Source organism: Carcharhinus amblyrhynchos, chromosome 15 (genome assembly GCF_965287045.1).
Source record: "Carcharhinus amblyrhynchos chromosome 15, sCarAmb.v2.hapA, whole genome shotgun sequence".
Classification (NCBI taxonomy): domain Eukaryota; kingdom Metazoa; phylum Chordata; class Chondrichthyes; order Carcharhiniformes; family Carcharhinidae; genus Carcharhinus; species Carcharhinus amblyrhynchos.
The window spans coordinates 59,643,592-59,655,207 of NC_137338.1; the positions used below are offsets into that span (position 1 = coordinate 59,643,592).

Below are 11,616 nucleotides of genomic sequence, written 5' to 3' on the forward strand. Positions count from 1 at the left end.
GGACACAGGTGAGGTCCCAGAGGATTGGCGCATTGCAAATGTAGTACCGTTGTTTAAGAAGGGTCAGAGGGATAACCCAGGGAATTATAGGCCGGTGAGCTTGACTTCAGTTATAGGCAAGCTAATGGAGAGGATCCTCAAGGATAGGATGTATGAACATCTGGAGCGCTGCAATCTGATCAGGGATATGCAGCATGGCTTCGTTACAGGGAGGTCGTGCCTTACGAATCTAGTGGAATTTTTTGAAGAGGTGACAAAAACGGTTGACGAAGGACAAGCCGTTGATGTCGTCTATATGGATTTCAGTAAGGCGTTTGACAAGGTCCCTCATGGTAGGCTGATAGAAAAGGTGAAGGCTCATGGGATACAAGGCCAGGTATGTAGATGGGTGGAGAACTGGCTTGGGAGGAGGAGACAGCGAGTAGTAGTGGATAGCTCCTTTTCCAATTGGAGGTCTGTCACCAGTGGTGTGCCGCAGGGCTCGGTACTAGGACCTCTTCTATTTGTGGTATATATTAATGACTTGGAAGAGGGGGTAGGTGGTGTGATCAGCAAATTTGCTGATGACACTAAGATGGTTGGATTGGCGGGTACTGAGGAGCAGTGCCTGGCAATGCAACAGGACATAGACAGGCTGGTAGATTGGGCAGATAGATGGCAAATGGAATTTAATCCGGAGAAATGCGAGGTGATGCACTTTGGCCGGAATAATGTGGAGGGGAGTTATACGATAAAAGGTAGAACTATCCGGAGTATAGATACGCAGAGAGACCTGGGGGTGCAAGTGCACAAGTCCCTGAAGGTGTCGGTGCAGGTGCAGAATGTGATGAGGAAAGCGTATGGTATGTTAGCCTTCATAGGAAGAGGTATAGAATATAAGAGTAGGAGTCTGATGTTGCAGTTGTATAGAACGTTGGTTAGGCCTCACTTGGAGTACTGCGTCCAGTTCTGGTCGCCGTACTACCGGAAGGATGTAGAGATCCTGGAGAGAGTGCAGAGGAGATTTACCAGGATGCTGCCTGGTATGGAAGGGCTGTCTTACGAGGAAAGATTGAACGAACTTGGGCTGTTTTCCCTTGAGAGACGTCGGCTGAGGGGGGATCTAATAGAGGTTTATAAGATTATGAAGGGGATAGATAGAGTAAATGGTGGTAAGCTTTTTCCGTTATTAGAAATGGATAGAACGAGGGGTCACGAGCTTAGGGTGAGGGGGGCTAGGTATAAGACAAATATTAGAGGGCAGTTTTTCACGCAAAGGGTAGTGGGGGTGTGGAATGCACTGCCGAGTAAGGTGGTGGAAGCAGGCACGCTAGGGTTGTTTAAGAGTCACTTAGACAGCCACATGAGCGGGCTACATATAGGGGGATATAGTAGGCCTTACTAAACATTGTAGGCTTGGGAATACGTTTTGCCTCAGGGATGTTAGTCTTTGCCTGTTTAATAATGAATTTTTTGTCTCCACAGGCATTTAAGTCCAGCAAGGGGCATGCATGCGGCAGGTTGTAGTGGGCTGCTCTTGGACGTTGCTTCGGGAGTTGCCTATTGCTTCATGTCGTTAGTGTGCTTAAACTGGACCATCTCGAGGGCAACATGACAGCTCAGAGACTATCTCTGTTACTGTGCGGACACATGGATTTGGGCCTGTGTCTATGGGAGTTTGCACGTTCTCCCTGTGGTTGCGTGGGTTTCCTCCGGGTGCTCCGGTTTCCTCCCACATCCCCAAAGATGTGCTTTTAGGCTGATTGATTGGGTACTAAATTGTCCCTAAATTGGACCTCCCTGATCCTCGCACGTTAGGCGTAGACTAAAATCATGAATAGGACACTGAGACAGTGGGACGGAGGCGCGGGCTCGTTGGGCCGAAGGGCCTGTTTCCCATGCTGTGTTGTTCTTTGTTCTTTGTTTCTTAATCTTCCTGATCCCCATGCTACATCTTGGTGTATCCCCAAGATCCACAGCTGAGATTGAGGCAGACTTCTGACTTCCACGCCCTTTTACCTGAGTTGACTTTGCCCGCATTTCCTGCAATCATTGTGGAACAAGTGCTGGGGAGCAACTTATATGGAGGTCCCCAATGCTTGCAGCAGTTAAGTTGTTACGCAGCTGGTGGATCCGAGGGAATGTGCCGCTGGAGCGATGTGAAACTCATGTGTATAGAAATTATTACCAATGAGCTGTAAGATTTGATCCGAAAACACGCCAGCGCCGTTCTTTTAACCGGACCCAAAACTATTATTTTTTGGTAAGATTTCGCCCAAAGAATCTAAGAAGCTTCAAACTCTGTTCTACTTAAGGAGGACATATTAGATATATCAGTAGGGAGTCAGGCATAGCTCTGCCAAGCGACAATTCTGGAGGAGGTGTTGCACAGAGTTTCTTCACACCCTACTCTCTTTTACCTTTCTTCATTCTATTTCACCATGCACAATCTCATTGACAGACTGGAGCTGCCATCAGAAGTTACCCATCTCACCCTCACTCGCCATTCACACTAAAACCTCTTCCTTGTCATGGAAGTGTTGCTGTCTGAGAGCTCTGCCAGCTAGGATCACTAATGGTTGACACTGTTCTTGCGCTTTCTTCCCTCTCTTTTCTTGTTATTCAAGTGGGATGGCATGATGGCACAGTGGTTAGCACTACTGCCTCACAGTGTCAGGAACCTGGCTTTGATTCCTGGCCTGGATCATTGTCTGTGCAGAGTCTGCACATTCTCCCCATGTTTACCTAGGTTTCCTTCGGTGCTCCAGTTTCCTTCCACAGTCCAACGATTTGTTGGTTGGGTTCAATGGCCATGCTAAATACTCCCTCAGTGTGCCCAAACAAGCGCTGGAGTGTGGCGACTAGGAGATTTTCACAGAACTTCATTGCAGTGTTAATGTAAGCCTACTTGTGACACTAATAAATAAACTTAATTGGTGATAAAGGCTAACATCTCAGTGTAGCAAAATCATCCAGACTGCAACACAGCACTGCGAATGTAATCGATAATGTACTTCCAAGTACTTTCTGAAAGGTCCAGGTAGTGAAATGGTTAATGGAGTACAGTGAGAATACTGGTGGTCTCCTGGCTGTCAGTGTAAGTCAGCTCTATATCCGTGCCTGATTTCCTGAGAAGAGACATAAGCCATGCCACGAGGTGAAATCTATCATCGCCAAGTGGCGAGCGTGGTTGGAATAAAGGTGGCACTGAGGACTGGCGCATGATAAATGAACCATGACTGTTGCCAGGAAACCTGTAGTCGACCTGCTCCCACAATCTGCGTTGGACCCTCATTAAAATATTAATTAATGTATGAGCTGACTGAATCATTCTACACGCACTGTAGCAGCTGAATCAGACATGGTGGCTAGCACACTTCCTGAGTTGGCTGGTTTGTGTACATTGCCCATCGTATTGGACTCCTAGGTGCCAGAAAATTGGATTCAGGCAAATACATTTCTAGGACTGTGCTTTTAAATATTATTTGATTTTATGTCAGCTATCAAAAATAGTAGGTTTAACATGGAATCCATGTCAATCGTGTTATTAGATTCAAAAGGCCATGTTTAATTTTTCAGATGCAATCTGTAAATAGACTGAGTGGCTGACAGGATAAGCCATAAGCATTTTCTTGATATCTGAACACAGTAGCTGAACTGTGAATGCTGCTACAGCTCCCCTCAGGGTAAGATGCAGATGCACCAGAAACACTGGCTGCTGTCATTCATCAATGCTGGCAGATAAATGCAAGTCCTGTTTACAATCGGTGAGGAATCCATCTTCCTGTTTAAATTAGTTCAGTCAGGCCACATTGCCCTTTACGTGCCCCGTTTGAATAAAATGTTCAGATCATTGCAGAAGTTTGAAAAAGCTTTAAGTTTCATGGTTCTTTTTAAAATTCTGTTAAATGTTGTTCTCAAAATAGCACTTCGATTAGATGCCTAAATGACATGCTCAGTAACCCATTCACATGTTTAGGACTCTGAACCAATGTACTGAGTTAGGACTGAAAATGAAGCCTTTGTGTTGCCTTAAGAGTGTGCACTCTCTGTCAGGTAAAGGTTATTAGTGCTGGGAAATAAAATATTTTCTTATATTAGCATATTAGCATTCAGGAGAGGTGATGCCTTGTGGTACTATTGCTAGATTATTAACCCAAAAACTCTCCCAATGTTCTAGGGACCCGGGTTTGAATTCTGCAGATGGTGGAATTTCAATTCAATAAAATATATCTGGAATTAAGAATCTGCTGAAGACCATGAAACTGTTGTTGTTTGTCTGAAAAACCCATCTGGTTCGGTAATGTCCTTTGGGAAGGAAGTCAGTCGTACCCGTCTGGTCTGGCCGACATCTGATTCCAGAGCCACAGCAAAGTGGTTGACTCTCAACTTCCCTCGGGCATCTAAGGATGGGCAATAAATGTTGGCGATGTCCACAAGTGAATGAATTTTAAAAATTCAATGATAGCATCAACTACTCCCAGCTGTAACCGTGACAACAATGACTTGCATTTATAAAGCACCGGCAACATAATTATATCTCCTAAGGCTCTTCATGAGACAAATTTTGAAACTGAGCCATATGGGAGCGTATCCAGGGCAATAACAGAAATAGGCTTTTTGGAGCATCTTAAATGAAGGTTGATTTGCTTTGCAAAAGTTGACTGTTCTTGTAAAACAAGATGGTCACCATGCTTTAATGTGGATATAAAGGATGATCAAGTAGAGATTTCTTGGTCTGTGAAAAGCTAGACAAGATGATTGTTCAGTCCTCTCCTGCTGAGGTGCCAGATATCATGTCCTAAACCAATATCGCTGAAAATCATTTGACCTTGACATTACTGTACTGTTTGTGTGATCAACTGTCTGCTGTGTTTCCTACATTATAACAGTGACTACACTTCAAAAATACTTCATTGGCTATAAAGCATAATGGGATATCCTGAAGTTGCAAAAGAGGCTATATAAATGCAAATACTTTGAGGCAATACAAAGCTGCCCAAGAACAACCTCTTGAGATGCAATGAGTAGTGTTTTTTTTGCAGCACAGAAGGAGCTCCTTTGGCCCATTGTGTCAGCGCCAACCATCAAGTACCTATCCTAATCCCATTTTCCAGCACTTGGTCAGTATCCAATTGCGTTTCAAGTGCTTATCCATCTGTTTCTCAGATGTTGTGAGGATTTCCACCTCTACCACCCTTTCATGCAGTAAGTTCCAAATTCCCACCATCCTCTGAGTAAAAAACATTTTCCTCAAATGAACATAGAACAGTACAGCACAGGACAGGCCCTTCAGCCCTCGATGTTGTGCCAAGCTATGTCCAAACTCAAGATTAAGCTATCCCACTCCCTGTCATTCTGATGGGCTCCATGTGCCTATCCAATAACCACTTGAAAGTTCCTAAAGTGTCCAACTCCACTATCACAGCAGGCACTGCATTCCACATCCCAACCACTCTCTGAATAAAGAATTTCCTCGGACATCCCTCCTATATCTGCCATCATGAACCTTATAGTTATGCCCCCTAGTAACGGCTACATCCACCCAAGGAAATAGTCTCTGAACATCTACTCTATCTATCCCCCTCATCATCTTATAGACCTCTATTAAGTCACCTCTCATCCTCCTCCACTCTAAAGACAAAAGCCCCAGCTCCCTCAACCTTTCCTCATAAGACCTACCCTCTGAACCAGGCAGCATCCTGGTAAATCTCCTCTGCACTTTCTCTAATACTTCCTCATCCTTCTTATAGTGAGGTGACCAGAACTGCACACAATATTCCAAATGTGGTCTCACCAAGGTCTGGTATAGTTGCAGCATACCCCACGGTTCTTAAACTCAAACCCCCTGCTAAAAAACGCTAACACACTATAAGCCTTCTTCATGCCTCTATCCACTTGAGTGGCAACCTTCAGAGGTCTGTGGATATGAACTCCAAGATCTCTCTGTTCCCCCACATTCCTCAGAAACCTGCTGTTGACCCTATAATCCGCATTCAAGTTTGTCCTACCAAAACGAATCACCTCGCACTTATCAAGGTTAAACGCCATCTGCCACTTTTCGGCCCAGCCCTGCATCCTATCAATGTCTCTTTGCAGCCTACAAGAGCCCTCCACCTCATCCACTACTCCACCAATCTTTGTGTCATTAGCAAATTTACTAACCCATCCTTCAGCACCCTCTTCCAAGTCATTGATAAAAATCATAAATAGCAGAGGACCCAGCACTGATCCCTGTGGTACACCACTGGTAACTGGCCTCCAGTCTGAAAATGTTTCCTCCACCACCACCCTCTGGTGGTGCCCCCTTACTTTAAATCTATCCCCCCTCCCGAGGCAGCATGGTGGCACAGTGATTAGCACTGCTGCCTCACGGTGCCAGGGACGCGCGTTCAATTCTGGCCTTGGGTCACTCTCTCTGTGGAGTTTGCAAATTCTTCTGGTGTCTGCATGGGTTTCCTCCGGATGCTCCAGTTGCTCCCACAGTCCAAAGATGTGCGGGTTAGGTTGATTGGCCATGCTAAATTGACCCTAGAATCGGGGGATTAGCAGGGGGTTAGGGGAATAGGGCTTTGGTGGGATGTGTTGGTATAGACTCAATGGGCCGAATGGCCTCCTTCTGTACTGTAGGGATTCTATGATGATGTATTCTTTTGATTCTATGACTGCTGTACTCAGGGGAAGTTTCTTTCTATCATTGTCCCTCATACTTTTGCCCACCTCAATCAGATTTCCTCTTTGCCTTCTCTCCTCCAAGGAAAACAACCCCACCCTAACCAGTCTCTTTTCATAGCTGAAACTCTCCAACCCAGGCCACATCCTGGTGAATCTCCTCTGCACCCACTCGAGTGCAACCAACTGCTTCTGATAGTGTGGCAACTAGAACAAAATCTCCTTACCAAGGCCCTGATATGCTCTGTGATCATGATAATAGCACACGTGAGAGTGACCTACTTGCTCCTGAGAAACCTCACTCTGGGCCAGGGGTGAATATCTCCCAGTGGACTTGAACCATCTGAAACAAAAATAAACTCACGGCAAATGTCTTCCCCAGCTGTAGAAATTGCTATGGAAACTCTCCACACGTTTTAGGCTCACTATCTTTTCACATCTGCCTGTCTCTGATGGTTCTGTCAACAAAATTCTCAATCTAACTTATCCTGAGCACTCTGATGGAAAAGCAGAAAACTCAGAGCTGCATATTGTTAAAACGGAATGAGGTTACTCATGGCTTAGACCTGAGAAAGCGCTGAAAATCATGGGGAATTTAGTAAGATCAATGTTCTGGCTTCAAGACAAGCATACATGGCTTCTGCTCTACTTCAATACCAAGATAAAAGATGATTTAGTCTTATTATTACTATAAGATTATTATTATGTATTGAAATTATGTCTAAAATGATGTGGGAATTCACTCCCATTGTTTGGGACAAAGCAAACAAAAAGAATTCTCAAATCTTTCTGTTTGCATGCAAGAATTGATGACTGGGATATATTAAAATTATAGCCTTTAATGTTGGACATCAGTAAAATTGAAGTTTATATTCTCTACCAGTAGTTGGAGCTGTTCCAAAAGCTTTGGAGAATAAGATAGTTTAAAGTTCATTTATTAGTGTCACGAGTAGACCTACATTAACACTGCAATGAAGTTACTGTGAAAATTCCCCTAGTCACCACTCTCCGGCGCCTGTTCGGGTACACTGAGGGAGAATTTAGCATGGCCACTGCATCTAACCTGCTTGTCTTTCAGACTGTGGAGGGAACAAGGGCACCCGGGGGAAAACCCACGCAGGCATGGGGAGAACGAGCAGACTCTGCACAGACAGTCACCCAAGCCATGAATCGAACCCAGGATCTTGGCGCTGTGAGATAGCAGTGTTAACCACTGTGCCACCATGCCGCCTGAAAGAAGCAATGAGATAATTTAAGGAAAGGGTAATGAATGGTAAATATAGGAAATTGGTGGGGCATCACTGACTTTAATTTGATTTGATTTATTATTGTCACATGTATTAACATACAATGAAAAGTATTGATTTTTGTGTGCTATACAGACAAAATATACTGTTCATAGAGACAGAAATGCAAAGAGTGCAGAATGTAGTGTTACAGTCATAGCTAGGGTGTAGAGAAAGATCAACTTAATGCAAGGTAAGTCCATTCAAAAGTCTGACAGCAGCAGGGAAGAAGCTGTTCTTGAATTGGTTCGTACCTGACCTCCGACCTTTCTATCTTTTCGCCCTAAAGAAGAAGGTGGAAGGAAGGATGTCCAGGGTGGTGGGTCCTTAATTATGCTGGCTGTTTTGCCGAGGCAGCGGGAAATGTAGGCAGAGTTAATGGACGGGAGGCTGGTTTGCGTAATTGACATGTTGAGTGAAATTGATGCCAGAAGCACCATACAAAAAAGTAGTGAGTTCCCACAGGTTATTAATATTATTGATGAGTTAGAGAGAAAGCGATGATAGAGCCATGTTGAATTGAACTGGTGAAAGTGAAAGATTTGAAAAAATGTATTCCAGCTAAAGAGTTGTTTTTCATTCATTTATTATTTCACAGAATGTAGGCATCACTGGCAAGGCCAGCTTTGTTGCCCATCCCTAATTGCCCTTGGAGCTGGGTATTAAAGAGTAATTAGTATTGCTGAAGCTCTGGAGTCACATGTGGGCCAGACAGGGTGAGGTCAGCTGATTTCCTTCCCTAAAGGACATTAGTGAAGCAGATGGGTTTTTATGAGAATTGACAATGGATTCATGGTCACTGTTACTAAAACTAGCTTTTCATTCCAGATTTTATTAATTTAATTTTAAATTCCACCAAGTGCCATGGTCAGATTTAAATCATAACCCCTCCTCCTTCCCCCTTCCAGAGTATTAGTCTAGGCCTCTGGATTTCTAATCCTGTGACATTACCATTATGCCACTGTTTCTCCTGGATTGTGCTCTGAGGGGACATATAAATGCAGTGGCTTTGATGTCTATGGTGTGAATCAAGCGCTGCTTTGATTCATCATAGGGAATTGTCCTGCAAACATAAGTTGACCCTTACATTGACCAACGTTGTGTAATTGTTATCATGCATTACAGTTCTCGCCTAATGAAGGAGCAGCACTCCAAAAGCTTGTGATGCCAAATAAACCTGTTGTGAGATTTTCTGGCTGCATTTGCCTCTTTGTATGGGCCGCTCCTGCCTGCTGTGATTCCCGTGGCAGCCGGGACTGGAAAATTCTGCCCAATGTCCTGTCCGTCTCTGACTTCATGTTTTCTACTATGATTTCAGTCTACCAAAAGCTCTGGCTGTTATAAAACACCTGCATATGAAAGTGAAAAAAATCTCACCACCTGCTTCCTCCCATTGATTAGCAGGCACCCTGCTTTGAAATGAAACTTGAATACCATCCATTCATTTCAGGTAATGTAGTAGGAAGCTTTTGTTGTTACATCTGTAGCCTTTGGAAATGTCTGGCTGGATTTCCAAAATTTATAATGGCTTCAGCTCTGCAAATGGTCTATTGATCCAAGAATGGTTAACAGTTTTAAGAGTCTATAATAACATTCTTTTTTATTAAGAATCTTAATAGGCACTTAAATAGACATTTTATTTTACATTGGGGCAGATTTCTTTTCCAGTATTAACAGTAATGTACAAACACATGGATGGAAAAGCTGCTGTTTTTCTGGTTTCTCTGTTTTTGTTTCAGATACTAGCATCTGCAATATTTTAGGGTGATGTAGCTGCAGTGTTGCCCACCTATGCTGGATAACTGAATAAGATCATTTTAATGGTTATATTAAGGCCTGCAGTTCTGCAGTTACAGAAGGCTAACTACAGAAGATCATACGTGGAACCAACTTAAGTGCTTTGAGGCAGCTGCCAGGTGGTAGACGACCCTCATCCAAAGGGTCATCTAGACTTGAAACATTGGTTCTATTCTCTCCCCACAGAAGCTGTTGGACTTGCTGAGATTTTGCAGCATTTTCTGTACATTGCTGTGAATCTGGAGTCATATGTAGGCCAAACCAGGTAAGGACCACAGATTTCCTCCACCAGTTAGTGAATCAGACTGTTTTTTTTTAAACAACAGTCAACAATGGCTTCCTGGTCATCATTAGATGTTTAATTCCAGATTTTTGTTGAATCCCAATTCCACCATCTGCTGTGGTGGGATTCGAACCCAGCTCCCCAGAACATTATGGTGGGTCTCTGAATTATTAGTCCAATGACTATGCCCCTGCCTCCCCTAGAGGGAATTTTGCTGACTGATCATGTGCATTGTCATGGGATATCTCTCCGTATATAAAACAGAAAAACAAAAGACAAGAGACAAGAGAAGTATCCTTGTGTGTCTTTAAAAAAAGGAAGATCTTTTAATTTTATCATAAGAAAATGTGCCTTTTCCTCATATGCAACATTATGGGCCTTAATGCATGCAGAACTCAGTGAAATCCTAGCCTTCTAGCTGATTCTTCCATCTTGTGTTATTAAAGATGTTCACTTGGTTTCTGGAGCCCCACTCCAAGCCTTGGTTTTGGTTAGGTGAGTAAACAATACATTGGAGATCCTATAGCATTATTATATATACCTTTCCTATTCATTCATGGATGTGGGTGTTGTTAGCTTGGCCAGCATTTATTGCCCGTCCCCAATTGCCATTGTGAAGGTAGTGATGAGTTGCCTTCTTGAACTGCTGCAGTCCATATAGTGTAGATACACCCATCATGTTGTTAAGCAGGAAGTTTCAGGATTTTGCCCCAGTGACAGTGAAATCATCATAGAAATCATCATAGAAACCCTACAGCACAGAAAGAGGCCATTCGGCCCACTGAGTCTGCACCAACAACAATCCCACCCAGGCCCTACCCCCATATCCCTACATAGTTACCCATTGATTCCTTTAACCTATGCACCACAGGACACTAAGGGCAATTCTAGCATGGCCGATCAACCTAACCCACACATCTTTGGACTGTGGGAGGAAACCGGAGCACCCGGAGGAAACCCATGCAGACACGAGGAGAATGTGCAAACTCCACACAGACAGTGACTCAAGCCCAGAATTGAACCAAGGTCCCTGGAGCTGTGAAGCAGCAGTGCTAACAATTGTGCTACCACGCCGCCCAATGTGTCGTTCCCTGACCGAGAATCGAACCCGGGCCACAGCGGTGAGAGCACCGAATCCTAACCACTAGACCACCAGGGAAGAAACAGTGATATATTTCCAGGTCAGGATGCTGAGTGGCATGGAACAGAACTTCCAGCTGGTCATGTTTTCATGTATCTGCTGCCCTTGTCCTTCTAGATGGCAATGGTTATGGGTTTGGAAGATGTTGTTCAAGGAACCTTGGTAAGTTCCTGAAGTACACTTTGTTGATGGTCGACACTGCTGTTGCTGTACATTGGTGGTGGAGGGAATGAACGTTGGTGGAAGGATCGCCAATCAAATCGGCTGCTTTGTCCGGGATGGTGGAGCTGCACTCATATTCGTAAGATTCTGCATTTTATCAATATGGATAAAGGGTCAATTATATGATGTAGTGAATCTGATCCATTATTCTGATTAGTAAATCACTTTCATATTTAGACTGGAACTGGAAAGCTATAGACATCAGAAGGTGTACATGAGACAAACAATTCCCATTA

The 11,616-nt window shown here is 43.9% G+C and overlaps 1 non-coding gene across 1 annotated transcript; it reads right to left on the minus strand.

Moving 5' to 3' along the window:
- Positions 1–11,104: 11,104 nt before the first annotated feature.
- Positions 11,105–11,176, minus strand: trnae-cuc (transfer RNA glutamic acid (anticodon CUC)). Its single transcript has one exon. It is a non-coding gene; the product is annotated as a tRNA-Glu (tRNA).
- Between the last annotated feature and the right edge of the window lie 440 nt (positions 11,177–11,616).